At 44.2% G+C, this 20,625-nt stretch overlaps 1 protein-coding gene across 1 annotated transcript in view; it reads left to right on the plus strand.

Moving 5' to 3' along the window:
* Positions 1-4,536: 4,536 nt before the first annotated feature.
* The window catches only part of LOC138580598 (opsin-5-like), a 1,021,543-nt gene continuing 1,005,454 nt past the window's right edge, over positions 4,537-20,625 (plus strand). The window contains exon 1 of the mRNA XM_069651261.1: positions 4,537-5,156. The gene's annotated coding sequence lies outside the window, so the exon portion shown is untranslated. The remainder of the gene's footprint in view (positions 5,157-20,625) is intronic.

The following is a 20,625-nucleotide window of genomic DNA, read 5'->3' on the forward strand; positions in this document are numbered from 1 at the left end:
AATGGGAGAGAATCAGAAGTGTGGACGAATTTTTGAAGCTCCAGGAATGACTCATGGAATTGCAGTAATTATGGATAATTATTGGGCGTGTGGACCAAAGCTTACATTAGTCTACCAAAGAACTAGGGAGGCATATGCACAATAGTGAATGTTCACGTTCCAGCATTAGTGATCCCGAAAAGTGACCTGAATATTCACTGTTTCCCGAAGGCAGATGCTCACCTCAGGAAAACGAGATCTGCGGAGCTGGTATCCCAAATGAAGAGAGAGAATTACTTCTCTGCCAAATCAGAAGAAGCATTTCATGCAATCCCATATGAACACAGGCTGTTCAGCCTCACCTCATCAGTGTTTGCGACAATCCTCATGCCAAGATTCCAAGTTAGAGCAAACACTAAATGGTTACAAATAACCAGATGGGAGCTGCTGCAATCCATCAACTTGACAATAAAAGGATTCAATGCAATCAAGGAAGAGTTAAAAGCAATCCGACTGATGACTCTCCAGAACAGATATGTACTTGACATGATCACAGCGATGGATGGAGGTGTTTGTGCAAAAATCGGAGAATCATATTGTACATTTATACCTTCTCACGATGAGGAAAATGGAACTTTAACAGAAGCCATAGGTATGCTGACAAACCTAAAGAACCAGATGATCGATGAAACTGACGAAGTTGATGATGACAGCTGGTTTGGATCACTATTCTCGTGGGTCCCACAATGGATGGAAGACATATTGAAGTTTCTGGGAGCCCTGCTATTGATGATACTATTAGGATTTTGTGTTATCAAGATAATAATCTCGCAATGCCAGAAAACTGTGAAGAAAGCCATAGGGATGAAGATCATGATTGATGTCGAGCCAGGATGGAAACCCAGAGACCTAACTGACGAAGAAATAAAAGACTTTGTGAAGACCAGCAAGTACGCACCAGAAGGAACAGTTTCTGTATCACAGGAAACGCAGAAATTATAAATGAAAATGGATCTATTGCAGCCCAAGTGGACAATGTCAGCTAATGACATGGAATAAAGACGAACATGTGAAAACAGCAGGAAACCTGAAAGGAGTTATACAAATAGGGACGCCGAAGAAACATTCCTTCAAAACATTATGTACAAACCCAGAAGACGAGGAAGAAATGGATACAGAAGAACCAAGTAAGACGAACCGCAAGGAGGAAGCCAAAGTGGTCGATGAACCAACCAGAGGGGGGAGAGTAGAGAAGGTCCCAAATATGGCCTGCACTCCAGTCACCCATTTTGAAGTACCACGAGCATTCACACTGAGATATGTGACGTACGATGAGCAAATAAACCAGCAGAGAGCTGCACTAGGGCGCTGCCCAGTGCCAATCAGAAGAGCAATACCTATTGAAGCACCAATAACCAGACAACCATGGGCAGTAAGGTATCCATTGAGAGAACCATACCAGCAAATGACAAGAAATTAAGATTGTTTAAACACTGTCCCAGAAGAAACACAAAAGGCCTTAATGGAAGACAAATGGTGACATCACAAGGGCCCAGACAGAAGTACAGATGAAGAACGACAACCAAAATATGACACCCAAAGACGAAACACCATGGATAAAGATATCACAGACATAGAAGAAGAGACCATGTTGAAATATAAAGAAACGTAACTGTAAAGCAGGATGAAAGTATTCAACCAGCTAACGCCGTTACATAGGCTTGTAACGCAAGAAGCTTAGAAAACAGTGTGGCTTGCTATGCTTAGTAGAAGAATAGAGCGGAAAGCGCCAACTATATATCTACCTCAACGAAGCACATTATATAAGTGCGAGTCCGAAGTGCGAAGCAGAATCAACCCAAGTTACTAAGGGTCAAACAGAGCAGGATTCTTATTCCAGCTAAAACAAGAAGAGAGAAGGGGGAATCGAAACTCAGCAAGGAGCAGGCTGTGCCTGGGAAATCGAGGTCAAACCAAGAGAAGGAGGCAGACATTAACTTCGGAGAATGAAACTTAAGAGCAGAGCTGCCTGCCCTGTGAAGGTCGAGATAAGGGGGCCCAGGGAGGTGGTGGCCGAAAAAGCGAATTAAATGCACAGATAGAAGGAAAACAAAGCCGATTCACGGTGTGCTAACACGTAACCAGCCACGCGCAAAGAGGTACCAACGTCTTATGTTACCCAAAGCAGGAGATACCATAACTTTTCCGGACAAGAAGCTACAGTTTCGAGGCCAACCTCAGCCAACTAATTGACACATAGCTCTAAAGTACTGATTTTTGGAAGGGAGGCTGGGTGAATCTTGGGGCATCCTGCATCTGGGTGACCATTCTGCATGCTGCTAATTAAAGTGGAGATTTATGCTTAGGGTTGTAGCCAGCCCAATGACAGTGGGCCAAATAATCTAAGGTCCTATAGATAGTAGAACCAATGACACGTTCTACCTTTAGTGACGTTTGCATGAGTAATGTAGAGGGAAGGGCGTAGACGCCCACCCGATAAGAGTTATCCAGTCCTCACGCTCCGTTACCATATACAGATATAGCACCTATACTTAAGTTACCTTTTCCAACCAATAGAATTGCATGACAATCTTTTGAGTGTTACACGTCAATGATGACAAATTTTGGCTATAGCTATTGCTGTTTGAATGAAGATTGTTGTGAGTTGAAGCGAGATGGGCCATCGTATCATTGTTGATCTCCATGTTTCCCCGTTTTTTGTACTTGTCATTAAACGGACTCCCCTTTGCCAAACCATTGAGTGGTCCTTATTGATTGGTGTTGGAGTAAGAGAATCCTGCACCCCATCCACCTCAAGGTGTAGCTATCTCGTCTTAAAGTGCTCGAGGGCGAGCTCTGATTCTATGGGCCGGTCAGAGGTCACTCCTCCTCGCTGTACCGGGGACCTGCCGCTTTAATCAGGAACCAGAAAGAGCTCAATTAACCAGAGAGACCTTTTGATCCACAACAGACAAGAAGATGGGTGAGACTTAATATTACATGTTTTTACCCCTTTACCTTTTCTGTTGCAGAGCACTCTGGTTATGACCTTGTGCATACAGGAGATTGTTGATGGGGACCCAGGATTGGTCCATTAAGGTTGGCTTAGCCTACACCAAACACTGTGGCCCATTTGGATTTAAAAGAGGGCTGAGCCCCTCTTTTGGGCAGATCATCTGAAGACTTTGCAAGGCGTAGTAGGAAAAATTCAGCATTGGACCCTGGCTGAAGGTAGAGTATACCTTACATCTTCAGCTAGTGAAGGAAGGCCAGGGCCTCCAAGGGAGAAGTAAGATCCCTCTGCTAAACATTTCCCAAGGGACAGTGGGAGATAGTGAATGCATAGGACCCGCCAGCAGTTCCAGAACTGGTACCCAGCCAGCACACAGCATGCCCTGGTAGGCCCTGCAGCAAGCTTCCTAGATGGGAAGTGCCAGAGAGTTGCTCAACCAAACTAAGGACAAGGCAGCTGCCTGCAACACTCTCCTCAGCTTTGGGTCGTTCGTCTTAAAGGATGACTCGTGCCCAGTGAAGAAGCTATGACCAGTGCATCGACAAGCATCTACTGATGCCTGGTTTAAAGGACATTTTTAGCCAGTCGTGACCCTCGAGTTGCAACCAGCTGCACCACTGACTGTTAGTACGCTGCAGTCGATAACACCATCAGAGCCGCTCGGCCAGTGCTTCAGACCCGCCAGCCAGCACCGAGACAATGATTGCTGACCTCGAGCTGTCTTCTATCTGGAAATCTGTTGCAGAAGCTGCCATGTGTCCTGAAACCGACTCTATGCTGTCGAGCACCAAGAACTTCTACAAGCACAAGGTACGTTGTGGTTCTGTCCCCATGATCCTTCTCCGAAGGCCCCTAGTGACAATTTATGACCCATTGCTCCCTTTCAGTTGAAACCAAGTATCCTTGAACTATTGCAATTACTTTACCAACTACCCTCCTGTCAGCATCCAGAGTGCATCCCCTTTCCTTCTTCAAGCTGTCTGTCCTCTGCATTCCTATACAGGGTGTGTTGTATTTTGTAGTGTGCTAGAACTGTCTGTTGTGATTATAATAAAGTAGATATTTTTATATACCCTTGACTGGACAATCCCTTTTATCATTGGGTAATAACTGTATTTTTGCTGTGTTGCAACTAACTAGCGATCCACAACCATTTGGAGATAAGCCTGCCGTTCTGTGTACGTTACCAAAATTGGACAGGGAGAATTATAATTTTCTTGTGTTTCCAATCTGTTCGGATCCCTTCTGGTGTACTAGAGGTGTGGGGCTGATTGATGGTTTAGAAACCGATAATCATTCCTGCACCACTGTTGCCCCGGTAGTTGATTGTCACAGTGAAGGAAAGTTTCATGGCACCCCCATGTAATGCTGTGTGGTGAAGAAACACAGCACTTTGGGAGATAACTTGAACTACGCCCATCCGATTTTATCAGGTCCCAGACATCAAGTGAAGGAACTTCTCTCTCTCACCAGCGGCGCTTAAAACCTGAAGTTCAGAGTTATGACTCCCACCTAAATTGCCGGGTCGTCACCCTGTCACTTTCTCTTCAAACTGGTTATTGCTGTGCTGGAATAAAGAATCTGAAACAAGGCGCGCGACATAGAACGCTTGCTTGTTGCACACACTGTGATGAGCAGCCAGCGCGGCCGCCTGCTGTAAAGCGTGTCTGATCATATTCGGCGGCGCAGGCCGCCATGTAGCAGAGCTGTCCGCAGAAGCGCGGATCTGTCTGCATGGTGCTGCTCGCTTAACATTCAGCGCTGTGATCCTGCAGACCCCGCTGGGAACGCGAGGAAGATCTCCGCCGCCACAGCCTGCAGCAGCGGCGTGTCATCCTACCACAGTCGTGGGACGGACTGCAAAGTGGAGCCGGGATGAGAGGGAGACGCCCTCACCTGCCGCCGGCAGATGCACGGGAACTGCGCTCAGTTACCTGAGGCCACGCTCGCTTTGGACACGGGCGTGAAGAAGACTTGTGGCGTGAGCCAGCAATGACCGAGCCACCATGCAGGACGGAAGAAGCAAGGGACCAAAAGAGGTGCGCTTTTTGCAGCAGCCTATCCAACTAGCTGGTTAGGGAGAGAAGAAAGGAATTAAGTTTATCTAAGCGATCAAACTTCATCAAGTGAGTGCATCCCACGACACATCACTTATCCCATTAAGGTAAGGATGATCGGAAAGCTTCACATGTGAAACATGTTACCAGGTGAAAGAGTTCATTGGCAAATAGATTCAGAACAGCATAATAAGGTATACAAGAAACTGCTGAGGGTGCTGGTTGAGGCATGGCACAATTGCCACCTGGGAAACGTGTAAAGCTCTGTAAAGAACACGCGTGTTCTCTGGATTATGTATAGAATCTATACTTTGAATTTGTATATGTTATTGGGGGGCATGTCTGGTGAAAAGCATAGTTCTCAGCAATCCCTTGTGCAAAGTTAACTTTTCAAAACTCAACCAAATAGTGCACAGCCCTGCCACCATGCTGATAAGTTCTCATTGCATGAGGTATATCTTCATTGAATAGTATGTATGCATGCATGAGTATGCTCCACTGATGTTGATAGTGTGGGTCATTACTGAGCACACGCCTAGCTTCAGGTCGCAAGGGGGCTCCTCTACCTCGGCCGGGGTAACAGTCATACACTAGATGCTTGCAGTATGTAGTGCTTGCTTCTGACGTCTTACAGCTTCGCGGTGCTGTACAGGAGATCTGCCGCTACCAACAAGCTCCATAATAGGAGGCGAGCCCGACTCCTCCACGATACAAATAACTCATCAGTGGGGGGCACGCGGTTTTCTGCAGCAGTGTTAACTCGCTGAGCTATTTTATGAGTACACGCGCCTTCATTGTTAATCTGCGCGCGTTTGGAAGCAAAACAGAATGTATCGCGGAAACCTAATTTCAAATAATCTTGGAAAAAAACAGGCTGCAGATTATTCTGCGATTGTTAAAAAAGAGAACTACATAGACTCATTTTCTGCCCTTCCCCCGACTCGCGCACCACCTATTATGATACGCGAATCGGTAGTTTAATGAGGACATTAGCTTCTCGCAATCCGATCTCCTTACTATTACCCTTTCCATTACTCGTATAGCAAAGAACAGAAGCATATTCATGAGGACACTCAGCTGGATTGGATTTCGTCGGAAAAAACGGTTTCTCTGCCCCCGTTGATTTTCAGGAAATCTCTGCTGGATGATAGATTTCTAGTGAGGAGAGCAGTTGGAGGTCAGCGTGCCGCGTGCCGTCCAACTTGTAATTGAGTTTTGATTCCAGGGTGCTTGAGCGATGTCTTGGCTGCCTGATGCGAATGTCTTGGCGCCGTGCATTGGGGCAATGTCACTGAGCCTTTCAGAGCACTGACCGAACGAACAGAGCTCACTGGGCTGCGCTCTCGCCGAGGCCATTTGCACACAGGATCGTAGGTCCCTAATGGTAGGCCGCCGCCATTTTGCTGTCCTTGCCATGACATGCAAGAGCAAACAGAATGGGCTGACGGGGAATATCACAGGTGCCAGATAACAATCTGGAGAAGGGTTGTGAGATGGCGTCTGCCTGCACAAGGCAAGCAGCGGGATCATAATGGCAATGCTTGAGTGACATTAGCTATTATTGATCTTCTCCCCTTAGCAATGGAACAGGCACGCAGAGAGGCGCAGGTCAAGCTTTTTCAAAGGGATGACCGCAACACTTAAGGAGCGCACCAACGCCCTGACAGGATTCCAAATACGATGACATATGAGCTCAATTTTTATTGTACCTTTTAAAGACACAGGGCCCGATTCATGGAATATTTGCCTGGTTCAAAGTGAATTTTCACTCCTGAAAAGTCTGAGCAAAGTTATTTTGAACTGCAAAAATGACTATGCACAGACTTTTCGGGACTTTGCACGGCACAAATACACTCCGCACAGGTCCATGAATCGGGGTTTGTGTCGGCAGTGCAAAGTCGCTTTCCAACAGTGCAAATTCACTTTGAACCAGGCAAATATTCCATGAATCATGCCCACAATGATCAAATGTTGTCGCTCACAAAAAGGGGCTTTTACATAGCGGAGGTGCAATTTACACTGCACTTCGCTGCTCCGGTCCTTGCAACAGGCTGTCTTGACGACTCTGGGCCTCATGTCTCAACACCATTTTTGACCGGTACCTGTAATGTTTACAGGTCCTCCACACAAAAAAGCAGGAAAAAAAGGCTTTTGTAGAGATGGTTTGATATGATATGATATGTCATTTATAACACAACTGTACACAAGTTTTTCTAGACATGACAAGGTAAGGCTAGGCCATGTGTCATTCAGATTGTGCAAGTGCGACAACGAGCAGTGCAAGGGGAAAGGGAGAGGGAAGTGCAAGGGGGAGGGGATAACAGAACAGTAATGCTCTGAGTAAGTGCAGCCAGGGCAGCGCAGCTCTGGGTAGTGCAAGGAGAACAAGGACTGTAGGGTTACAGTTACCGCCCCTAAGTGCGTGGTGGGCCCGGAGGCAGTGCAAGGGCGACTAATCAAGAAAGAGCCTGGTACCCAGTGAGACTATGAGGGTAGCCAAGCAACCAGTTGGTGCAGCAGACAGGTAGGTCAGGTAGGTCAGCAGGGGATGAAGAGCGAGAAAGCAGAGAAGAGGAATGTTTAGCGCTGCTTCCGGAACTTCAGGTGGTCCATTCCAGATTCACCCCACCCCCTCACATTGCTCCTCTACTGCTACCCCACACCGTGCACCCACTACAAAATGATTAAATTGTTCAATTTAAATTACAGTTTATTGTATTGTGCATCTTCTTTATCCCAAATGTATTTTCACTGTCGTAAAAATAGAGGACATTCTCCTAGATGCTGATTCTACAAATAGTTTATTGCTGTTTCTTAATCTATTTTTTCGGAAAATGTTGCTCTCAATTGAAAACGGAGCAAGAGCCAAAAGCTTTCTTCAGTTGGTGAACACAGCGCTCAGAGGCTGTCACATATGCTCCGGAAGTAGAATGGAAAGATGGGTATGAAATTAATGGAAAATTTGGTGGCGGTCAAAAAGAAGGGTAGTTCCCAGCCATATTAAGTACGGTTCGGTTGCAAAGAGTGCTTTGGAGCTATTTCAAAGTGGTGTAGGAAAATTATAACATTACCTGCCACATTGTGTGAGTGCATACGTATTTACTGGCATAGTAGTGTGACTACCTGAGCATACAATGTTAATTTCTGGGAAATAGTTGCATGCTGGACGGTTAGCTCATGTGCAATGGGCTTATTTTTGGGTTGCGAGAAAGCCATGCACCAGGTTTGGCCCATCTTCTTTCTGACGCTGATGAATCGAGTACCATCAGTGGGTAATAATAACACTGAATAATACAGAGTTAGAAGTGATTAAGCTACCAAATTATAAATATATGATGCAAGTGGATTGCCAAAATATTGAAATGCATAGTGAATTGTACTTGTTGCTGATGTCTGATGGCAAAAGCTGGACATTTGTGTGAGTAGCTCATAATGATGCAAGTGCCTTACTGTATGATGGCAATACCTGTAATAGGTTATATGTTATATGTTAACATTTCAAGGCAAAATCTATCAAATAAGCCTAACTTGGACATGCAACTGTAACACTGGGCACATCATGAAGGTGCATGGGCACGGTATCCCAGCACCTACAATGGCAACATAGAAACATGCCCATTACACGCAAGTCAAAACTGTTGGCTTTGTTAATGCTTGTATCCTAATTTTGCACATTCAACAGACACACTAAATTGCGCCTGAACACATACAACACCAACCAAAGGAAGTAATCCCCTTAATTTCAATCGCCTCAATCTTCAAACCTTGAATGTTTGCACTCCTGGCCCCTTTGCTGAAACTTAAAGTGCAGCAACAAACATAATGGGTATTTGTAACGAAACAGCTTCTGCCCCTGCAGAAGTACAAGGATGAGTAGTGGCTAAACTGCCTATTCATCCCTCACACTACCACAAAACAAAAGTGATCACAATCACATCAAGAGATGTATGTCCTTTGCCTTCTGTGGTAACTTGAGCCAAAGGCATGCTGTGCTCTTGAGAGGGGTGTGAATGTGAAACAGTAGCAACCCAAGCAACACAATGCAACTGTAGAAAATGAAGGAATGTCCAATCAAGGGTCTGTACAAGTAAGTACTCTTTAATTAAACACACCATATGCAAAACGCTAGATAGAAGAACACTACATGTACCACCCATTGGAAAGAACACAGAATATGCAAAAGATAGAAAGATAAAGTACTCTGAGTAATGAAACAGGGGGGATGGCAATCAAATAGCACAATGTTCATAAGAGGTTATATTCCTGTGCAATAAGGTGATTCAAATTGACCTAATCAGTTTCAAGGACCCCAAGTTGGACCAGTCGGTCGAGGGAAAGTTAGTAGTCAATAACGCCTTTTTGGTGTTCTTGGTGGTTCAACAGAGGTGAACCAAACCTCTTTGCACCTTGCGAGCAGTTCAAAGATCGGAAGAGCACCAAAGGTCCTGGTGTTTCAAATGTGTCAAAGGCTGTGTCGTCATTGTAAACTTCAGACAGAGACTCTAAGGCATCTACGTGTTGAGCGTCCAAATTTGGAAATCCTGCGACTCCAATGTTTACATGGAATTGGGTATTTCTTGGAAGATGAGTTGTGGAGGAGGATTATGAATTTTAATGAACTGAGCCTGAGTATTCATGTTTTAGAATTTTTAAAGAACGCTGCAGTATGTTCATAATAGGTTGGAATGTTTTCTTAATCTTTGTATTGTGAATTTGTATTATAGTTGCATTTCTAGAGGTTAACTGTGTTAAAAGTACATTTGTACTGTGGAACACAATAAAAAAAATAAAAAATAAATGTGTCAAAGGGTGCTTGAAACATTGCTCAAAGTGGTTCAACTGCGAAAATACAGGAGTTCCGGTCAATCTGGTGCTCAGGTTGCTGTGCGTCAAAAATCCAGGGAATCAGGTACAGGATAGGTCCTTGTTCTCATTCTCCCAAACAAGGGCAAGGCTGGAAAATACCCGCAGGAGTCCCTCACCTCCAGTGAGGTCCTGGGTACCGTTGTAGCTGGCAAAGAGGCAGGTCATGCTCCAGCAACAGGGTATCCCCAAACCAAATTGCGCCTTAAACTCTCACGCTATATTAATGGGCATCTCACAGATCATCTAATCATTATACAATAACTGGCTCTTGCAAACACCTTGGTAGGCCTCCTACCCCAGGTTCAGAGGGGTTTCCATCTCCCCTTGACATAGTCAACTCTCTAACCCGGTCACATTGTATTCACACAGTTTGAATGTTTAATGTGTATCTTGTTTGGGAGAAAAGAGGGCAGTGAGTTTGTGGCGGTATGGAGGGAGAATGAGGTACTGATGTCCGAAGGGAAGTGAAAGTTTGGGCAGCAAGCATGGACATGGATGTCTTCTTACGTGGCATAAGTGCATTGTCTGTAAAGTCAATGTAAGTGTATTCTTGTATGGCAAACACTTGTAAATATTGGCCCAACCAACATGGACAAGTTTTCTTACATTGGTATTATTGGCATTCCAGGAGAAGCTAAAAAGAGTGTGTTTTACAAGACAACAAATGGCATATATTGGTGCAGCCACCATGGACCTGTTTTCTTAAAGTGCCATTCATGGCTTTATGGTCAAAGTCAGTGTATTTTATATTACAAATACTGGCACATATTGACACAGCCAGTAAGAAATTTCTTCTTACACAGACAGAATAATGGTGTATATTGTGGGCACAGTCATCCTGAAAATGTATGGGCAAAAGTGCTTGTGTACTGTTGCAGCTAATGGAACCCCACGAAATCGATCGTAAATTTTCTAGATTTTTGCCAAGTTTTTCACAAAAAGTGTGATGTAAAATCCACCACTATAACTCATTATATTGAAATTTAAAAGGGCGCGTCAATCCCCTTACCTCTCACTAAGCTCAGTTGCTCATGGTGTAAATCTATAATCTCATGAAGGCATGTAAATTAAAGGATATTGAAAGGGAAAATGAGAGCACAGAGATAGTCCAAACATGTGTCATCAAATATACCATTGCCTCACTCTCCACACTGAGCCTCTAACTCGTCTTGGTGCTAGATAATTCTCTTCTGAGGGTGCAAATTTCCCACTGTGTGGCAATATGCAGGATATCTTATACTGCAATTCTAAGCAATAAGAGCCATTGCTGGATTTCGTTTATGGTACAGTGCTTAATTTGTAAAAAAAATAAGTGGCAGTGCTTGAAAAATGTTGTCTCAATTGTGCCAGACCCGCCCACCACTGGTTCCACCCTGCATCGGCCCTTCCCACTGTTGCTGCTTTGTGTCACCATGTTTAGTGCTAGTTGTAGCACGGATGTGCAAGAGTGCATTGGTTGAGGAATGTTCTTGCATTACTCTTGAAAGAAACTATTGTTATTGCAGGTTTAGGGCCACATTCGCCCGTAGAGGAAAAATAATGATTTGAAAAAATAGTTCTGGACCATACTTGCTGTACAGAGAGTACTAATGTATTGGATAAAATGGTAGAGAATCTATGGAAATGCCCGACACACACAGCTCTTTGGAGATTCACTTGTCCCAGGATGTTTTCAAATAAGCAATAGGCCCCGAGCAGGGGGGCATTACCACTTCAGGTAATGCCCTGGATCCCATAGCTACAGGCCCGAGTGAAGCAAGGGTCTTAATAAAGGCCTGGTGCATTACCTGAAGTTGTACGCCCCCCCCTGCTGGGGGCCTATTGCTATTAGTACCCTGGCCCGTAAAACCAGGGTACCAGGAGCATTTATGTCTGTTCCGAAATGCTACAGCATTTCGGATGGCCCCTGGGGAAGGGAAAACAAAGTGTGTTTTCCCTTTCCATGGTGGCCATTGAAAATGAATGTAAAAAGGTAAACAAACAAAATGGCCACTATGGAAAGGGAGAAGGGACTATTCCCTTCTCCCTTTCCATGGTGGCCATTAAAAAAATAGGGAAAAATGTAAACAAATAATATGGCCGACATGGAAAGGAGAGAAGGGACCATGTGTAGTCCCTTCTTCCTTTCCATGACGGCCTGTCACAGATCGGAGCAGCCGTGCTGGGGACAAAAGTGTTCCCAGCGCATCCGCTCCAGAAATGGAAAAAAAGAAGGTAAGTGGTGTTGGGAGGGTGGGGAGGAGATTCTTTGGATTGGCAGGGGGTGGGGAGAGGGAACAACACTTACCTCGAACCCTGGTGGGAGAAGATGGCAGCGTCCAGCCGTGTGGTGGCTTGGAGCAGGGTTTTTCCCCCGTTCTGAGCCTCCTCATTGGCTGAGTGGCTGCCACACCCCCGGCTGAGGACAGAAAGGAAGGAACTTTGAGGGGAAGAGGGATTCCCGGTCAGGTACCTCCCCAGCGAGGGCCAATGAGATTGCATGTTACAATCTCATGGTCCCTCGCTGTGTACTAATAACAATTAAAGACCTAAAGTAACCTGGGAAAACAATAAGCCATAGTTTAAAAATCATGTTTGCTAGAATGAAATGGGTGCAGTAATGAAAAATCGGACACATCCTTAAATAAACATTTTATTTAACCACTCATTGATTAAAGAAAAAATGAACACATTGAACACAGAAACAAATAATATATACAAGGTACACTTGTGTATTGTTTTCCTTTTAAACCTAATACCAAAGAGTACGTTCCGAATGATCAAGGGCCAAAAATCAACAAAATGTTACTGAATTTATATGGACGTATACTATGAAGCCATTTCAAAATTATCTAAAATAAGCTATGCTTGTAAACAGACATTCCTCAAGACAAAGAAATTCAAAACAATCATTTGTCTTCACAGATTCATGTTTAATGGGAACCCCAACGTGTTTCGAGATATAACTCTCTGCATCAGGGGTACTTTACTGTGAATATTACTGCAAAATATCAGAAAAGAGCGCCAATGAATACACTTCAAGACACTTTCTTATGATACATTTACATTTTTAAATTATTAAATCACCTTAAGCTTGTTTAGTCACCTTATAAATAAAAAGTCCAGAAAGCCTCTGGTGATGTGTATGGTCTACAGCCAATATTCATTTATCTCCCAAGTGGTGTGACCATAGATCTAGAGAAAAATCAGGGTGAACAGACTTGTAACTCAGGTGTCTAAATAAGTGGGTCCCGACCAAAGTGGGGACTCATGTCCTCAAATTAAAGTAAACAAGTAAAAAAGGGGATATTGCGTGTTACCACAAAACATATTCCTGTCCAAATTAACACTCTAAAAGACTGCAATCTAGGCCACATCATTTATTTAAGGAGAAAATCCCAATCTGTGAAAAGGTAAGTAATGTCTCCTAAATCACACTATTTGCACATAGATGATCATATCAATCATTCATTCATATGGCGGTGACTCTGGGTTCTTACCATTATGCACTCTTGGGATGAGAAGTCAAATTGAATATGCTTCACCATGGTGTGTTCCTCTCAACGTACAAAAAAGGGTTCCATGTCTTCAAATCGCTGCAAAAATGGCTGCTAATAAAAAATATTGCGGCAAAAATGCTGTGGTTTTTTGTGTCAAAATCATGTAAAGGATGCGGGGGACACCCCCGCAACCCCCCAACCCATTATACCATTTAAGGGGAGCGGGCGACAACCCTGCAACCCCTGCTCCCCTTAAATGGTGTAATGGGGTACACCTTTACCTGGTCAAACCACATAATGTTTGCCGCATTTCTTTTTACCAGCGTCATATTTTTGCTGCATTTCTTTTTACCAGCGTCATTTTTGCCACGATTTTATTACCTGATACCCAAAAAAGGGGTTTCTAAAATCAAAATAATGATTGGTATGCTTATTATCTACAATGTGGGCAATAGAAAATACTGTACTATGATAATGTTGCCATAATACATTGTAGGGCTCACCTGTATCTCATGATGGAAATTAACCAGGTGGATATGGAATGGATCATATTCCAGGTAGGTAAATTGTAGTGATGTCTACCTAGAAGATACACGTTGTACTGTCTCAATTAGTGGGGTATTAATACTGCAGGTAATATGATGAAGTTAGTCCCAAATTGCTATCGAGTCTGGTTGACTGACGTACTCAACAAGGGGTTCAGTATTGTGGAGCCTCACGCTCCACCCAGCATCATCATTCAATTCTGCAATAGCCTTGCGGTCCCAAAATGGCCACCATAATTAAAAACATGCCTGTGATCACATCGCGCAAGTTACCGCAAGTAATGGCGATGTTTATGTTTGTATTGAACAGCCGATAACACTGACTGAATACTGTAACATCGGAGTGTGTTGTAGACCATTTTTTCTTTCTTTTAAACATAGCAAAGGAGGCAGTGGTGGTAGAAATCATCAACATCAAAATGAATTTTTTAAAAACAGACTGTCAGACGGAATTTAAATATTCAGTTGGTTCAAAGTATTTTCAGTTCTGCCAGCCGATTTATTTAACATAAAATGGAAAAATATTAATTTCACAAAATGTCATCAATCCAGTTACACATTCTATCACAACGTTGCCAACTGATATTAAGGGTCACAAAGGCAAACAATTGTTGCCTGATGAAATGTTCCTCTAAGGCTGAATTCTCCATTAGCTCAGTCATGCCAAAGTCACTTATTCTTGGTATTCACAGAAAAGTTGAACAATTTGCATACAACAATCTTTACTTGGTGGGGAAGCTACCCTGTGGCATGCTGCATGTGTACAAATGACTACAAGCAGGTGACCTTATCACAAAGATTATGTTCTTAACATATAGTTTTGCACCAAATAACCACTTTTGAGTTGTGTTGATTCTGTAAACACAAAACCAGTCAATGCACTTGCCATCCTGTTTTCAGGCCATGTTTGTCTATTGTGACTCATACGTCGAGTGGAACAAATCAATTTCCTTTTTCTTGCACTTTAATAAAAGTTATATTTTCATTTGGCAAAAAGATATTTTAAAGGAGGTTCCAAAGCAACCCCTCACATTGGCTTGGTGGCTATAACGCCTTGTGCCACTCTCGCTCCATCTACCAACTGCCCCTGCAATTAGGTCTCTAGATCAGCATTAGTCTGCCACTACCCTCTCTAACCAATTTCCTCATACATCTACTTCCAGTGGTCCAAGTGAGTGGGAGGAATTGGTAGTGGCATGCCTATACTTCTTTATATAAAGTTTCACCAGTCCTATACTTTCATTAAAAAAAAATACTGTTCCAGAACGGTTTCTTTTTAACATAAAAGTAAAGGAAGTAGGAAATTAGCCAATCATTTCTATGATGTAGCAGCAATTTTATTGATTGTGACTTATGTATAACGTTACATCGCTGACTCAATTGAGGCATTAACACAGGTCCAGCAGATCCCATTGTGTGTCACTTTACACCCCATGCTCTTCAGGACCAACAGCTTTCCTCCAGAGTTCCAGTGGCAGTACCACCACCAAAACCCATGCTGCCTCAGCAGCTCTGGTAACTGGCTCCTTTCTTCAGGAGCCCTGGGTGGTTGCCCTGGGTGGTTACCCTGTGCCATTCAAAGCCACCGCGCCCAGACACAGCCGTCTGCATTCGCTAGGGCCATGAGCCTGGAGAGGAAGCTCACACTAGAGTGTCTTTCCTCGCTGCTTTTTCCTTCTTTCCGTGAATCCCTGGTCACTTGTTTGCATGCAGAATTGTTGAATGTTCCTCTTCAGTCCCCATCTGCTCCCAGCATTGCCATTGGCCACGCTGATAAATCCAACCTCTAACTCTCTGCCCAGGATACTAAAGCAAACATTTTTTACAAGCATCTCGATTCACTGGGACTTCTAAGGCTCACCTGCAAACTGTGGCATTCCTGAACCTTCCTTTGTGCTTACTGCCACCTGTCTCCCTATGCACCTTCTTTACCCCTTGAAATGCTCAGCAGACCTTGCTCCTTATTGACATCTAAGGCCTACCCCCCGTTTCTTATACTTCTGTAAGTATATTACTACAGTTCGGTGAGATAGGCATCTGCTCGACGGATTCAAATCTCAACAGGACTAATTCATCCTCTCATACTTAAAAGGTCTATAGTGTCATCCACTTTATCTTCAGTTGTGATTTAATGTGTTATTTATCTGTCACGTCACCAGCATCACCACACAAATTGTAAAAAGAAATAGCAGAAGAAGGAACAACAGTGAGTGCGCTCGAACTGCTTTACAGAAAGTTCCCGGACACAGACACTTTTCTGATCGACATTTCCTTTGAAACTACCTTTGAAGGATCGTAAACTAGCACTGTCACATTGTCAGCGTTAATGTAGCTCAGGACTGTTTCCGAAAAGCAAACTGACGCCAACAAATTCCAAACTCGGTGGCTTCTTTTGAGTCAGGGGCTGATGGCTCAGTGTGAGGAGAATCAAAGGCATGTGGAGAACCTGAGCGAGGCACCAAAAAACGGCATAATTTTCTCTATGATTTCCACCTCTTACTTGCTACCATGACAAGGGTGCAGCTGCAGGATGCAGGTAATCACCTTTGAACCTGAGAGATAGAACTTGGCACATCGGAATGGTTCCACAAAGTAAACCATCCCAAGAACAAATATGGGCCCTTGAGTACATTTTACCCAAAGATGGGGTTTACCAATGACAGAGCAAACTCTTTGTATCCAAAGTCTAAAAGTGTCAAGAATATTTCAATATAAACAGTGGGCCTCATTACTAGTCCGGCAGTAACCCGCCGGTGCTTCTGGCGGGTTTCTGCTGGACTCGTAGCATTTTTCCGGCGTCTGAATTCCCAGTGCCATTGGGACATTACTAGTCTGGCAGCCCGGAAAGTCAGGCTCCGGTGACATGAATCAAGACAGGACTCTATCGGAGTGGGGACACGGAAGCACTGGCACCGCTGCTAACGGTGCCTGCCCTTCAATTAAGAGTCTGCCTACCGTGGCCGCTGCGCCCGGCAGGATCAGACCTGTCTGCCGCAGCGGCCGTGGCAGGCAAAATTGTAGGCTGCCGGTCTGGAATGAACAGTGCTGATGAGTTACCGGCACTTTATTTCTACCACAATGGTTAGATTATTGTACAAAGCTTACAATAATATGGTAGATTTCAAATAATACTTTACACTGGAAATATGGTGAAAAAGAAATGGTTCTATGTTGGTTTGAAAAACACATGTATTCATGTCAACCTGACATTTTGCGAAATTCAAGTTCCCCCAAGTTTCACCTTAAACTGGCCCACACCTTTGGAAAATTCCTTCAGATGGGAGAATGATAGAAAAACACTCTAAAATGCCAAAAAAATAGAACTTTTGGTGTTCTAAGAATACTAACATCTGGAGTTGCCATATGGTATATTTTATGACCCAGACTTGAAAGCAAATTCATGCATTAGCTGGCACTTATTGTTATGTTATGTTGATTTATATTGCACACCACTACCACCCAAGGGCAGTCTCCAGGCACTCACGTAGCTCTGCAAAAGAGGGGTGTCTGGGAGTGTTAGTGGGGATAGTATGAAAGGATAGGTTCAAATCCAGAACTAACTGGCATCTGTGAGCGTGTTTTGCATGTGGTGTGGTTGTTGGTTCGGGAGACCTGTGTGATGTAACCGTATAGGTAAAACTCAGTGGGCCTCATTGCGAGTTTGTCGGTAGCCGTACCCTTAATAAGGGTACGGCTACCGCCAACCTCGCTACCGGCACCGGCACCCACGAATGGGCCATTACCGGGCCATTACGAGTTGAATGGGCCGGTAATTGCCCATTCGCGGGTGCCGGTATGGCCGGGCTCCCGATCCCCATTCTGCCCAGTAGGTGCCGGTGCAAACACGAGTTCTGCTCGCTGGTGCTGCTCTGCATGCCTGGTCTGACCACGCGTGCATAGCGGCACCCACAAGCAGAACTCGTAATGTGGCGGTAAGGCAACAACGGCACCGGTAGCACTACCGGTGCCATTATTGCCTTACTGCCACATTCGTAATGAGGCCCAGTGCCTCAGATGTGTGCTAGTATTTGTGTTGGTGTGTTTGTTGTGTGCTGTTGGGTGGATTGTAGTTGTGCACACTGGTTAGTTGTATCCATAAGGTGACCAGAGTGACGGATGGCTGTTGGCGCATGACTATCTATTGTGTTGGTGTGTAATTGTGTGTAATTGTGTAGTGATGGATTTATGGACTATGTGTCGGGGAGTTCCCTGTAGGCGTGCTTCCAGAATCTCAGTGAAGCTCTGATGTGTGAAAATTATCTTGATTCTTGGTGTGTTTGCCCATAGTCTAGTGTGGTGGCATTGGTTATGTTGTAGGTGCGGTAAGGGGAGATGGGTTAGTAAGTCGGTCAGTTTGATGGAGCCTATGTTTTCACTCTCTAATTGCTGCTTAATGATATCTATCAATGTTCTCGGCTTCAGTTCTTTGGCCCATCTCACCTCCTCTCTAGGTCAGAGCTAACTTCCCTGTGGGTTATGGTGGTAGGAGGGTGATTGTACCTAGTGTGTTCCTGGTCGTTCTTTCAGGTTAGTTGCGGCCATTAGGTGAGGACCTGATGTCAGGTAAGTTCCTGAAAGGGTGTGCAATAGGAGTTCTAAATATAGTGGGGACGGTGCTTCGCAGGACAGCCCTAGTTATGGGTGGGTAGGTTTTGGTGACCCTAGTTGTGGGTGGGTCAGTTGTGGTTATGCTAGGGTTTTAATGGTTCACCTGTCGTAGATGCCTTGGTGCATAATTGGCATTGGTGCTGTCCCTACCATCTGTCTTGTTTGTTGGGTTTACCTTTTCGTAGCTCGTTCTAGTTGTTTGGCATGGTTGGGGAGGTGGGAAGGTGTGGTGGTGCAGTGTTCTGTTCTTCTAAGATATTGCTGCTGTTATCAGTGATAGTGTCCCTTAGTTTATAACTTTTTGGTACACAATGTTATTGCTGCCAATGTCCCTTTGCGGTTGTCATTGTCTGTTGAATAACCAGGTTTTGAGTATTTCCTGAAGGAAATGTGGTCTTACGTGGTTCTGATTTCAATGGGCATGGTGTTACAGAAGTTAGCAATTAGACGTGAGAACGCTGCTCCTCCGAACTTCCTTTTTTTGTATTGTTTTGTTCTATTTGTAGGTTGTCGCTTGATATTAGGTCCCTTCTTGGGTGGTAGCAGCTGATCTTGTCTTGGAGGGATTCAGCTCCTTGACTATGCAAAGCTTTTTGGGCTATGCAGAGTGCTTTGAAACTAATGTAATGTTTTACTGGTAACCAATGTAGGCTTTTCAGAGCTGGGGTGGTGTAATCTCTTCTGTTTAATCTTAGTAGAATCCTTGCTACTGTTTTGCACCCTTTGGAGTTTCTTGGTGAGTCTTTCCAGCATTCCTCATTAGAGGCTGATTGCATAGTAAATTTGGTTAAGTATCAGGGATATGATTGTGAGAGTTCTGTGAGGGAAGAAGAGGTTTGGGGGTAGTTCTCTGAGTAGTCTTAAAGGAAGACACATTTTTGGGTGATTACATGGACCTGGAGTTCCAAGGATAGTCTGTTGTCCACGACTAGTCCTATGTTATTTACTACGTTGGAGGTCTCCAGTTGTGTTTCCAGGCCAGCCGGCCAGTCCAGATGTGGATTGCCTGCATTGATTTCTGTGGTTGAGATGATTATTTCTGTTTCTGTCGTGTTCAGTTTGAGGTTGTTTATTGTCATCCAATTGTCGATGTCTGTGAGGCAGTTGTTGAGGCAAGTATTTTGTCCCTGGGTTGTGTTTGTCTTCACATTTAGTTGTGTGTCGTTTGCTTAGCGTTAAGTGGTTAGTCCATGGGTTCGAATGATTTTCCTCAGTGTGCACATGTAGATGTTGAAAAGAATTGGAGAGATGCTGGATCCCTGTGGAACTCCACAGGAAATATTTTTGGTGTTTGAGATGAACGGTTGTAGGTAGGTGCTTACAGTTTAGTTTGTGAGGAATGAGGTAAGCCACTTTACTGCAGATTCCTGTATGCTAAATTCCATCACGTTTTTTATTAGTGCTTCATGGCTGATTGTGTCCAAAGCCACAGGTATGTACAATAGCATGACAGCTGATTGGGCTTTGTTGTCTGTGTTTCTTTTCAGGTCGTCCTGTATTGATAGGAGTTCTGATTCTGTTCCTCTCATCGGTATGAAGCCGACTTGTGACCTTTCGAGTATTCTGTTTGTATTTAAGTAGGATCTTGTACACATGGTTCTCCACCATCTTCGTTGGGTAGGGCAGGTTGGATATCGGTCTGTAGTTGCTTGGGGGTTCTGCACCTTCTAATTCCTTTTTTATTGGTGGTTTGATGTATGCTGATTTAAAGGCAGTTGGTACGATTCCTTTTTTGAGTGATAGGTTTATTAGGTTCCGGAGTGTGCTGCTGGGGTTTTGTGGTAAAGAATTTCTTTAAAGATGTCAGGGGGGCAGGGGTCCCTTGGGGATCCTGCAAGGTTGGTGTTTTCAAACAGTGTGACAAAGGTTTCTACACCATGGGTGCCAAAAAGGGACCCCACCCGCACCACATGATATGATATAATATGATATGATAGATTATTTATAAAGCGCCTATACACAATATGTTTCAAAGCGCTTAACGGCAAGGGAGGGAACAAGGGAAAATACAATGACATTCTTACAGGCCATGAAGAACAAGAATGTGAAATTAACTATCATACTCAGCCTGACAACAT

The sequence above is a fragment of the Ambystoma mexicanum genome, chromosome 3p (assembly GCF_040938575.1).
Source record: "Ambystoma mexicanum isolate Mex_15411 chromosome 3p, UKY_AmexF1_1, whole genome shotgun sequence".
Lineage (NCBI taxonomy): Eukaryota > Metazoa > Chordata > Amphibia > Caudata > Ambystomatidae > Ambystoma > Ambystoma mexicanum.